Source organism: Meriones unguiculatus, chromosome 6 (genome assembly GCF_030254825.1).
Source record: "Meriones unguiculatus strain TT.TT164.6M chromosome 6, Bangor_MerUng_6.1, whole genome shotgun sequence".
Lineage (NCBI taxonomy): Eukaryota > Metazoa > Chordata > Mammalia > Rodentia > Muridae > Meriones > Meriones unguiculatus.
The window spans coordinates 68,809,838-68,822,718 of record NC_083354.1 but is presented as its reverse complement, the minus strand read 5'-3'; positions in this window follow the sequence as shown (position 1 = coordinate 68,822,718).

Here is a 12,881-nt window from a genome sequence, read left to right as displayed (position 1 = left end):
TCTCTGCACCCCCACCCAGAACTGGGATCACTGCACCCAGCTTTTTAGGTAGATGTTGGGGATCCAAACACACACCCTCATGCCAAGCCCTCTGCCTACCAAGTCAACCCCATATACCAGAAAGTTTCATATGAACAGAGCATGTTCTTTTAATCATGTCTTCTGATACCTAAAACTTCATAATATTAGGACAAGCGTACAGCTCAGAGGTGCATCTGCCCAGTATGTGAAAGGTGCTTGGTTTAACCCCCAGAAAAACACACACACATCAACATTATGAATATTAACATATTCTAAATTACCAGCCTTACCATTTAGGCCAGTGCTGTAAAGATCACGAGACTCTGTCTACTTCAAGAAGACATGCTCTTTACCTAGCATTTGTTTTCTTTTCTTTTTTTGTTTTTTAGGACAAGGTTTCTCTCTCTCCCTAGTGTCTGTGGCTTCCTTGTCATAACTCCTGTCAGGACTGATTTCAGACCAGCAGTGCAAAACCTCTGACCATGGAGATGGACACATCCTTACTGAGTATTTCTCCAGGGCAGGCAGATATCACAGATAGAAATAAGCATAAGAGCATTAGTGATGGTGAATGTGGCAAAAATACCCTGGAAGTGATAAGTGCTGAGAGGTCACTACCTTCATTTTTTTAATATTTAATTTATTTAATTATAACTTTCCATAATTTAACTTTGACAATGGCTGTGATTAAACAGCATTGGAAAATTATTAAAATTTTAGCAATTTTTTTCTAGGTCCAGTACTCCAGCACATCAGTGGCAGGAGCCCCAGGGGATCATTTGGTTTGACCTTAATGGTTAAATGGGGCCTATGCCCCATTTGCAGTTTCCTACTATGCCGACGTCAGAGGAGAAGGGGGAAGCGAGAAGCGTTAGTAAGCCCAGCACCCACTGTGTGACAGTCACTGTGGTCTGCAGTTTAGTAATGGTTGTTATCTCACTTCCCCCTCACAGTCATCTCAGAGGAAAAGGATTAATCCACATCCCAGCGGTCTGCACTTGTCACCAGTGCATCATTGTAAGACACCTTGGACCATGCCTTACACAAGGCAGCCACAGGACTCACATCTGTTCAACGAATAGACACATGAACAGAGCAAGCTGAGAATGAAACCGGACTCCTCGGCACACACTCAAAGCCATCCAGGGTCTGATCCCTTCGATCTCCTCCTGCCTCCTTTCCTTCCCCGCCCAAGTACACAGACATCAGCTAGACATAACAGGCTACCAGGCAACAATTCCGCTGTCCCTTTAACCTGCAAGGCCCTTCTACCATGCTTCCTTCTTAGGTCAGGTTTCCCTAGAAACAGATAAAGAGAGAGATTTTAACACAGGCAGTCTGTTGATGTGTGCTGCCTCAAAAGAGAGGACGTGGCAGAAAGAAATCTCTAGTGTGCTGCAGTGGGAGGCTCTGTGGGGATGGAGAGAGAGGCAAGGGCTGGGACCCTTGCACCGTGTCCCCCTCCCCCACTTGTACCTCGTCGTTGGATGAGGGTCTAAAAGTAGGGAGATGACTTTGGATGAAGCAGCTGCCTTCCTAGAGGGACTCACTCAACAGACATTAGATATAACACACCAGACTGCTAGAAACTGAGTGCCTCTGGCATGCTGGCAGATCTGGACTGCCTGCGTCAATGTCTCGTCTACCTGCTCTGCGGCTGACATCCAAGAGAGAGGTCACTGTATTAAAAGAGTCTGAGGACCATCTCCTCTACCTGACACCAACTCACCTTTGTCTCCCTGACACACTTAATCCAGCACATAGCTGTCCTGGAAGAAGATGGTCATGGAAAGTTTGGCCAGGCATGGCAGCTCAGACATAATTGCAGCACTTGGGGAGCTGGGGCAGAAGGGCTACCCAAAATTGAAGGCTATCCTGAGCACACATACTAGATAAAGCTGGACAATAGAGTGAGAATCCTGTCTAAACAAACAAACAAATCCTTCAAAGTTGTGACTTCCAACAAGAACACAGAAATAGATACATTTTTCTAGCCTTCACTTTGGTAGATACTCCATGCTGGGGATTGAACCTGGGGCTTGCTAGGCACTGAGCAACATCCCCAATCCTTGGTTTTTTCAGATATGATCTTCTGAAGCCAAAGCTGACCTTGAACAAAAGTCCTCTTGCTTTAGTTTCCTAAGTGTTGAGATTCCAGACATGTGCCTGCATAGCATAATGACCCCATGTATGCAGCCGGGAACTTGCTTTAGTTGGTATAAGCAAGAGGGTTTACACACACAGCCAACAGAAACCAACTTCCTGCTGACGGCACTGTGAGAGCTAGACTCTGCCACTGTTCAGACGCTAGGCTCCAGTGCTGGGAAGCTCCTCCCCTCGGGCTGCTGTGTGCATATGTTTAAAATGGGGCAAGAATTGAGCAACCACAAATCTACATGTCCTGAGTTACCATTTCCTCTATTCCATTCTCCATGTGTGTGATTTTCTTCTTCTCGGGCCCTGCAGCCACTGGAGGAAACAAACAAACAAACAACCTACAGCAAGAAGATGCCCTGCCTGTTGGATTGTTACTGAACTGGTCTCACCCAGTGTGGCAATCTCTGAAATGATGAGCTTTCAAACACAGCCAAAGCTATGGAGACAGAAGAGCTGGCCTCAAGTCTGCAACAAGACAAGGGACTTTATAGAATAAAGAAGTAAGCCAGGCGCGGTGGTGCACGCCTGTAATCCCAGCACTCAGAGAGGCAGAGGGAGGTGAATCTCTATGAGTTTGAGGTCAGCCTGGTCTCCGAAGCAACTCCAAGACAGCCAAGGTTACACAGAGAATCTCTGCTAAGAAGGAGGAGGAGGAGGAGGAGGAGGAGGAGGAGGAGGAGGAGGAGGAGGAGGAGGAGGCGGCGGCTGGGTGATGTACAGGGAAAGGTGACCTGAAGTAAAATAAAGGACCAGTGACCTGCCCAGGCACACAGGGCAGCTCTGCGTAGGAAATGGCATTACGTGCTCTGAGCATGTACTTTCAGCTCTCTAATGTCAAAAGGTTGCCCATTGGACACTTGTCAGGGAAAACAAAGGATCTGTGGTTTCCATTTGGTCTAAGCTCCTTCCAACTTCCTGAAAAATAAGCAGCATTGACCATCGTGAGCCAAGGCAGAGGTATTATCCGCAGCAAAGCTAACAGGGGTGCAGCACCCAGCTATGAGACCACCAAACCCGGGACAAAGCAAGCAAAGGGGTGGGAGCGTCTGTGTGGTGGGGCACTTGCTCAGGATGAGCAAGACTTTGGGGGCAATTCCCAGCACAGCAAACACAATTCCAAATCATAAAGCAGTGAAAGCAAGTGAAGTTAGGAGAATTTCACCATAGCTTTACAAACTGTGATACTTCATCCTCTGTAGAAAGCAAGAGACGGGAGAGAGAAGCAGAAGGGAGGTGGAAATATGAGAATTTCCAAGGATGAGAAACAAAGTAATCTCCCTTTCTTCCCAGGGCCACATATGACTAGAAATTCCTACTGAGCTTTTGTGTGTGTGTGTGCGTGTGTGTGTGTGTGTGTGTGTGTGTGTGTGTGTGTGTACGCTGGCATGATCATGCGCGCTTCTGTCTCACTGGGAATTGAGTGCTGAGTGTTCTGCATGCTGGGAAGGTGTTTTGCCCCCCAGTTCCATCCTCAGCCCTCCTGTGGAGATTCTAATTTGTGGGCAGCCAGGTTTTGTCTTCTCATTCTCCAGTGTGAAATTTGTGTTCAGAGCAGCTGAGCAACTACATCCAGCTGGGCTGCAGAGGGCTAGACACAGACCTCAGGCGGCTGAGTTCCAAGGTTGTTTATTCATTCACTGCACATGTAAACATCAAGCCAGGCATGGTAGCACATGCCTGCTGAGGCAGGAGGATTGATAGTTCCAAGCCAGCTTGGCCTGCATATCAAGTGACTGTCTCAAAAACAAGACAAACAGAGAAAGCAAATATCATGGATCAGAAGAAACCAATAGAAATAAAACAGATGTGGACCCTCTCCTCAAGAAGTCTACTTGTTAATAGAAAAAAACAGAAGATAAACACACATTTAAAAGCAAGATTCTACAAAATGGCACCCAAAGCACAAAACAGGGAGAACTTAGTCAGTGGCCACAGACATGATGGACCTGAATGTGTCTCCGTGTTCAGTCTGCACAGTGTCTTGCTTTGGGGTGTCCCTCTTCCCACTAAGAGGTGACTGTGAAATTAGATGCTGAGCTGCATCTGAGCAGTGTGGTGACTGTCCCAGAGAAACACTTCAGGTCCTCAGCTAGGCCACATCAGACAATTATAACAAATTGATTTTTTTAAAGGTCGTTGCTGGCTTTCCTTACTTGTTTTATCTTTTGAGGTCATGTTGCCCAGGCTAGTATCAAACTCAAGAGGTCAAGTGATCCTCTCTTGCCTTAGTCCCCTGAGTAGTGAGACTACAGCTGTGCAGCACATCTGTCTATGTGACTTCACGTTTGGCTTGATTCTAGAACTGGGCAATATTTCATGCTCTTAAATAGAAGTATCCCATTACCCAAGTTTAAAGAGGTTGGTTTGTTGGTGGCTGGAGTTTTTGCTTGCTTGCTTGCTTTTGGCTCTTTGAGACAATGTCTCACTATTGTAGCTCAGGCTGGTTAGCCTGGAACTGAGTATGAAAGTCAAACCTGCTTCCAACTCTCAATCTCCATGCCTCTTCCTCCCAGAAGCTTAATTATAGCTGTTGCACTCAGCCACACAGCTAAGAATTTTGTTTTATACGAAAAAATACAAACAATCAAACAGAAACAAACCATGAAAGGATAAGTCTTCTCAAGTCCGCTGTGTGGTGGTACAGAGGGAACTTCACTCTCATTGCTGTGGAAAGTGTCCTGTTTTGAGACATTTGGCCCTTATATCTCACACCTCTTACCTCTGAGAAAGTCAGATAAACTGATTGCCTTCCTTTTGTTTAGTTGGTTGCTTTGGTTTGGTTTTCTAGACAGGGTTTCTCTGTGTAGCCCTAACTGTCCAGGAGCTCACTTTGTAGACCAGGCAGGCCTCACATTCCGAGCTGTGATTGCCTCTGCCTCCTGAGTGTTGGCATTCAGGGCATGTGCCACTGTTTCTGCTTACTGAACTGCAGTGTGAGTAATTCTGTTTTGACTTGTAGCTTAGTCTATGGGCCCTGTGTAGCAGCTCTGGCCCCCCACCCCCAACAGCAGCCTGTGAGTTTTAGTTTGCTGCCGTCCAGCTGCCCCACTAGAGCCACTGTGGGTTTGCTGTCTCAGCCTATGGGTCTGTACTACAGATCCAATTCCAAAAAATCACAAAAAGCAGCACTTTTCTGAGCCTCAGTCACTGTGCAAGCTACACCCCGTCCCTGGGGATTCCACGTGCAAATTTCTCACGGCTGCAGAGTGAGCTCAGTACCTGTGGGATAGTCCTGTCCCTTTAAGCAGCAGTTTCAAAAAACTGCAATGTGTGCAAGCTAAAACCTCAGCTTGAAAAAAAAAATCTGCCCAGGTGTGGTGCTGCACAGCAGACATAAACTTAGGCTGTGAAACAAGACTCTGTCTCAGGAAAACAGAAGAACAACAAATCCTGACTTCCAGAACTCAAAGCAGGAAAGCAAGATCTGATATTAATTTACAGTCTGCTTAAATAGAAAGCTGGTTGAATATTTAATGTTCTCCTTTGCTCATTTTAATATGCATTCCAATATCTTTTCATAATTATAATCAGTATAAATATTCAGGTTTATATCTTTTATCTCCTGTTCTACACAATAAATTTCTGCTTTTTGCCATTGTCCCCATGGGTCATTCCTACCTACAGCCTTATGAACCCTGAGCATGTTGATATTAATTGCTTATTTTTATTCTCATTATAAAATGCTCACACATACTGTATGAAGTCCTATAAAGTGCTTTGGTGAAGTTTTTGTTTACCTTTTTTCTCCTTTTGCCTTGTAGACACATTTCATGAAGTACCAAGTCCGTGGGTCAGTGTTAAAGCTTTTATTAAACGTATTAAACCATGGCAGCTGGGAGGACACATGCATGTAATCCCAGCATGTGGGAGGCTGAGGCAGGAGGATTCATTCAAGTTTGAACCCAGCCTGTGCAACACAGCAAAACTCTTATCTCAAAAGCAAATAACAACATCAACAGGAAAAGTACTAAGAAGTCTAGAGCAGTGGTTCCCCACCTTCCTGATGCTGTGACCCTTTAACACAGTTCCTCAGGTTGTAGTGACCCCAACCATAAAATGATTTTCGTTGATACTTCATAACTGCAATTTTTTTACTGTTATGAATTATAATGTAAATACTTTTGGAGATAGAGGTTTGCCAAAGAGGTCGAAACCCATAGGTTGAGAATGCTGGTCTAGATATATGTGTTCATTAGAAAGCTTCCAGGGAAGATGGAGCCAGTTCACAACACTGGGCATTCATTAATGGGGGTGACTTCTTTTCTTAGATCTACTTCTGAACTTGAGCTTACCAATGTAAAAGATAAAATGATGGCAAACAACTTGGAGGACTGCTTTCTTTCAAGACCAATTCTTTATATTTATTTATTTATTTATTTATTTATTTATTCTTTCATGCATTACATCCTGACTGCAGTTTTCCCTCCCTCCACTCTTCCCAGTCCTCCCTCTTCCCTTCTCCCCCAAATCCACTCTTCCTCCATTTCCCTTCAGAAAAGAGAAGGCCTCCCAGAAGTATCAGCAGAACAGAGCACAACAAGCCTAGGCACACAATCATATCAAGGCTGGATGAGGCAATCCAGGAGAAGGAAAAGGGTCCCAAGAGCAGGCACAAGAGAAACCCCCACTCCCACTGTTAGGAGTCCCGCAAGAATACTAAGCTAACCAAGCATAAAATATGTACAGAATGCCTAGCTCAGACCCATGCAGGCTCTCTGATTGTCTCTTCACTTTCTGTGGGCTCCATGAGTTGATTCTGTGGGCCATGTTCCCATGATGTCCTTGACCTTTCTGGCTCCTCAATCCTTCCTCCCCCTCTTCCACAGGGTTCCCCAGGCTCTGCCTCATATTTGATTGTGAGTTAAGACCAATTCTTAAAGCTTCTCTTTGGCTCCACTAGTCGGCACAGGATATTTAACTTTGCCACGCACAAAGCATGTAACAATCCCACATGAGCCTGTCTTTGCCAGAGCACCTCAGCAGTGGTCTCTCCAAAGAATTGCAAGGTTTGCTCCATTCCTTCAGCCAGATGTCTGCTCGGGTAAGATCATAACTAACAAAGCTTTATGCTTCAGCCCATTTAAAATGTCCTTCTGCTCCACACGGCCATCTCAATGTGCTTAGAGAGCTCTTTTCATCACCTGGCACAATAAAACCTGTTTGTACTTGGGATTCTGTGTCCCCTCAGTAGAACATTCACTTCATGAGAACAAAGACTTCTGTTTCTGTCATTTGCTTCTATTCCCAGGGCCTTGAAGATACCCAGTTCATGGTAAATGTACAGTGACTATTGTAGAATGAATGAGTGAGTGAGTGAAGAGTGAACTATCAGACTTACATCATCAATTATTCCCCATTCTGAAAAGCAAGTGCTGAAATGCTGTGTGGGGATCAATGGAGGATCTTGAAAGTCTACCCATCTTGGTCTTGGCTTCTGTCAAGACTCCAGCAGAACTAGCATAGAGTCAATGCTAAAGCAGCTGCCTACCATGCACAGAGCTCTGGATTTGGGCCTCAGCAGCACAAGAAAACAAGAAAGGCTGCAGTGGAACTGATGGCTGCTTGCTCATTTGATTTGAAAACATTGCAGCCTCTATTAAATTCTCCACAGCTCAAATTTCAAGTCATCAAAACTCATGATTTGGCCTGATTCCAAGAGATAAGCAAGTGACCTGAGCAGCCACTTCTGGGAATAGCCACTAAGGACATTGTGTTTTTTCGGTCTGACGGTTGGCATCAGCTAGCCAGACACTAGCCCTGACTCTGGTCTGAAATCCATTCCTCAACACCGAGAGTTCCGACCGCTCCCCTGCTGTGACTTGCCCCTACTGGGAAAGTTCTTCACCACTGTGATCGAGGGCAATGCTACCCACTACAATACTACTTTAAAAAAAAATTCTCTGGGTCATGACCCTCAAAGAGGTTACATAACTGAATGTGGTAGGTCATGAAAGTTGTAGCAAAATAGTACAAGGTTTCTAAGTGCACAATGGCTCAGTTTTAACTCACAATCTGATATGCAGCAAATTTGAGGTGTTTCTGATATCATTCACCTGTTGTGGCATCCTGTGACTGGATTGAAGCCCAGGTTGAACACAGAACATGTGTTCTCTGAACTACACCCATTACAGCCATTGTCCTGACACATAGAGCCCATGAACACTGACCCAAAAGCCAAGGCTCAAATTTGAGGCTATCACATGTTCTGAACTGCAGGGTTTTTACTGTTCATACAAGCTTTCTGCTCTTATAGAAGCAATGGTTTAGTTATAGAAAATGTCATATACAGCTTCCAAAAATGCCAGGCTTCCCAGAATGTAGAGATCACAGATGACTCTCAGGCTACCACCCCAGAGAAGAGGGCAGAGCGGCATTTTGGTAAGTCATCAATGAGATTATATTTAAGCGAAAATCGGTACCAGAAACTAGGTGTGGTGGTTCGTCCCTATAATCACAACACTTTTAAGGCTGCAGCAGGAGGATTTCAGCATGTTTGGTGCCAGCTTTGTGTACACAGTGAGTTCTAGAACAGCTACATAGAAAGATGTCAATCTTTCAAAAATAAGAAAAGAAAGAAGAAAGCAAAAAAGTGGTCTCAAGCTTTGGGAAGCACACCTGTAACCCTAAACACTTGGAAAGCTTTAACTAGTTTGAAGCCAGGCTACACAGTAAGACTTTTTGAAAACAACACACACAACCAGTTCATAACACCATTTTTTTTCCCCCAGCATTTGCAGCTCCAGCCACTCTTGAGGATGGATATGAGGACTCACCTAAGGCTAGAAGTTCAGGACCAGCCTGGTCAGGACGCCATCTTGAAAATAAAGGTGTTTACTGTTTCCAAGAAGACCATGTCATTTCTGGACGATGGAGATATGAAAATGATGCTTCTCTTTCCTTACATAGAAATAAACAAGCACTTAAAATCTCTTATGGTTATTTTCTTACCAGGCTGTTGTTTAAATACTGGGATCTTGTAAATTGTGACCCAGTGTATTTTCTTATGTGATTCTTCATAATTACCTTCTGTCAAAAAAAGCAAATTACTTAACCTGAGAAACTCAAAGCTGCAGATACTGAAATAAAGCAGAACTCCGAGGACAGTTTTTGCTATATGAGTTTTGATACTCATATCATGCTCACACAAAGAAGGTACTCAAAAAGTGCAAGTGTGTGTTTAGGATCTGGGGACGGTGGTGCATGTCTTTGATCCCAGCACTCCAGAGGCAGAGGCATGAGGATCTCTGTGAGTTCGAGGCCAGCTGGATCTAAATAATGAGTTCCAGGACAGCCAGGGCGGCACAGTGAGACCCTGTGTCAACAAAACAAAACAAGCAAAAAAAAAAAAAAAAGTATTTTAGAATTGTATATTTAATAGTATGTGTGTCTGTGTGTGTGTCCATGAGTGCCAGTGCCCACAGGAGCCAGAGGTGTTAAATGCCCTGGAGCTAGAGTTAGAGGTGGTTGTGGGCCACTTGACTTGAGTGCTGGAATTGAATTCTGGTCCCCTAGAAGAGTAGCAAGTGCCCTTAACTGCTGAGTGATCTCTCCAGCCCTCTAAACATCATTTTGAAATAAAAGAGTAAGGTAGAAACATGTAGCAAAAATAAGCAGGATGTGAGCAGAACGGTCTGGGTTTCCGTCTTGACCTCTCTTCCACCAGCTGTAAAAGCCCAGCCATAATCTAAAGGCTGGTCTAATGAGCGCCGCTGATCTGCCTGCACACAGCGGGGACGCACTAGGCTTCATACCCTTCCTCCCTCCACCAGTGCTGATGTTACTACAGAACATAGAGCCAGTGTTTGTAGGAAACCTTGAGATCACATTTCCAGATCTATCCGCGGCCAGCGTTGCCAGCTTAGGAATGTGGAATGCCGGCAGGACCCAGGACCCAGCAGGTAATCGACTCCATCACAGGGATGCACTGGCAAACAGGAAGACAGGATCGTCTCTCTCACAATCTTGTCTCGGGCTCCAGAACCGTGTGCTGGTGACCTGAAGGCACCCTCTAGCAGGCTGTGAGGACTTCCTACTGTAAGATTTCACAGCAGCATTGACTCAACAAACCTCAGCCTGTTTCTCCTGCCCACGCCTATGTTATCTGATGTCTGTAAGTCAAAGTCACACAGAGAGACATTCCTATTCTCTCTCTAGCATGTTGGTATGGGCTGCCTCCATTGTCACAAAACTTTCAACAAGCTTGTTCAAAGGTCTTTGCTGGGGTCACATTCTTCACTTGGTACCAATTGTCTTGGCTCCTGGATATAGCCAACACTTCTCTGAGAGCACTAAAAGATTTGTTTAGCAGGCATTTGTTCTGGGCTCCACCTCCATTATAGCAAAATAAATAAGTACACTTTACACAGGAAAGGCAAAGCATGATGGGTTCCTTGTTGGGCTGTTAATAAGTTGAAAAACCATTTGTCATGTAAAGTGGGGAAGGCCCACCAAATGCTAAACTCTGCCTACTTTATTTCCCCAAAAAACATATTTGATATTGTCATTGGTTCCAGCTTGCTCTCTACAGTTTGACCACAGGAAATGTGTAGCTTTCCAGCACTTCTCGCCCTGTGTCTGTGTCTGTCTTTCCTGGCTCACCCCATCTTGGAACTACACATATGTAAATTTATCTGTCTAACTATCCTGACCTAGCTAAAATGCCTACTCATTCTCAAGGAACTTTTCCAGGCACTAATATTGAATCTAGTGAACCCCATTAAAAGCTCCATGGGTGTCTTAGACATCCTCCTTCTCTCTAGCCATCTTGTTCATAATTATTTATTTAATATCTATCTTGCCTGTTGAGTGAAGTTTATGAAGGTTAGGAACTTCTGTCTAGTCACCGCTATTTTCTTCAGGATGTGCTCTAGAGCTGACACTTGCTGGAACATGATCAATACTCATGAAGTGTTGGCATGTTGGCATATCTTTAATTGTAGTACTTGGGAGGCAGAGGCAGGCAGATTCCATGAGTTTGAGGCCAGCCTGGTTTATATAATGCGTGTTTGTCTCAAAAAAAAAAAAAAAATGATGGGGCTGGAGAGGTGGCTCAAAGGTTAAGAGCACTGGCTGTTTTTCCAGAGGTCCCTAGTTCAATTACCAGCAACCACATGGCGGCTCACAACCATCTATAATGAGATCTAGTGCCCTCTTCTGGCCTGCAGGTGTACATGCAGGCAGAACACAGTATACATAATAAATAAGTAAATTTTTAAAAATTTAAAAAAATGATGGAGTGAACCATCTTGGCTATCATGCTGTCTGGACAATGCCCTTTTCATTTAAGAAGGCTGTATAGCGCCTCTAACACTCTCCATGCAGTACCAGAGTGAAATGTTTTAGAGCTAGTTGCTCCAGCTACTCTAGAAAAAATGACCTTGTATTTGGATAGATAGGAACCTTTCCAGGTACATTCTTTGGTAAAAGACTCGGGAAAATAAAAGGCTGAGGGACTGGCAGGAAGGGGCTAAGGCCCCGTGGCTCCTCGGGTAATAGGGAGGTTCCTAGGGAGGGCACAGGAGTGGGTGAGCCATGACACAGTCCTCCTTCCATACAGGCTCCAACTTCTGACTCCCCCACCTCACCTCAGCCTGCCTCAAAAGAGCCACCAGGGCCATGCTAGAACAGTAAATACGGGATTGTGTTTGCTGACTTGGCTTAGCAACAAGATCTCACTCTGACCTTTCCCCAAACTGTAATAAAGAGGAAGGACGAACTCAAGGTGAATCACACAGGTTTCCCATGAGGAAACCACACTTAATGAGAAACAATACAACCAAGCATTGCTGCCTAAACGGGCAGGGACGCGTGTCCCCCACCCCCCAAGTGTGGCAAAGGTGAGCCAGGATAGACAGCTCTGTTCCCGCCAGCTGCAGAAGGGCTTATATTGTCAGGTGAATCTGGTGAAGGAAGTGGAGACCCCTCAAGTTATCTTGTCCATGGTGAGCTGCTTTTAGAATAGTCAGTCGCTAAGGAAAGGGGCACTAGCCCACTGGGAAGGCCAGTGGACAGCCAGGATGTTATCTTGGAGAGGGGACAGCAGAGTAGCCTGTAGCAGCTCTTTCACCCAGGGCCACAGTTTCTGAGACACTTTCGGAAGTGATGAGGCTGGGGTTACTCCACCACCCCACTTTCGCCACTTCTGCCTCTTCTCACCAGGGTTCCTCTGCAGTTCTCTCTGCCTCTGTCTTCTGGGTTCTCTCGGGGGCGCCTTTTTGGAGTCCCATCCAGCATCAGCTCCCTTCTGCAAACTCTCATTGTGTGGGATTTAATAGGCTCAACTTGGGGCTAAAATCTGGTTTAGCCAGTTAATTTAACTCAAGCCAGAACTTAGCTCCCGATCCAGGGGTAGTTATGTAGTGTGGTCCATTCATTATATGGCATGCTGTGTGTGAACACGAAGAGTACACCAACAAAATAAAAACACAAGGCTTTGATTTTGTAAATTCCACTGGGGCTGGAAGGACTGACAAGAAACAAAACAGAGAGCAAAGCATGGCATTGAAGCTGAACAATATAATGAAAGAAAACAGGCCAACAGAGCGGTGTAGGAAGTTCCTGGAACACACCGAACATGTCAGCATCTCTCTCCCCTCCATCCTTTCCCCCACTTTCTCTCTCTCCACGCAGCCTCGTTATGTAGTCCTGGATGTAGATAGATGGGTTCCAACTTACAGCCATCTTCCTGCCTCTGTCTCCCGAGT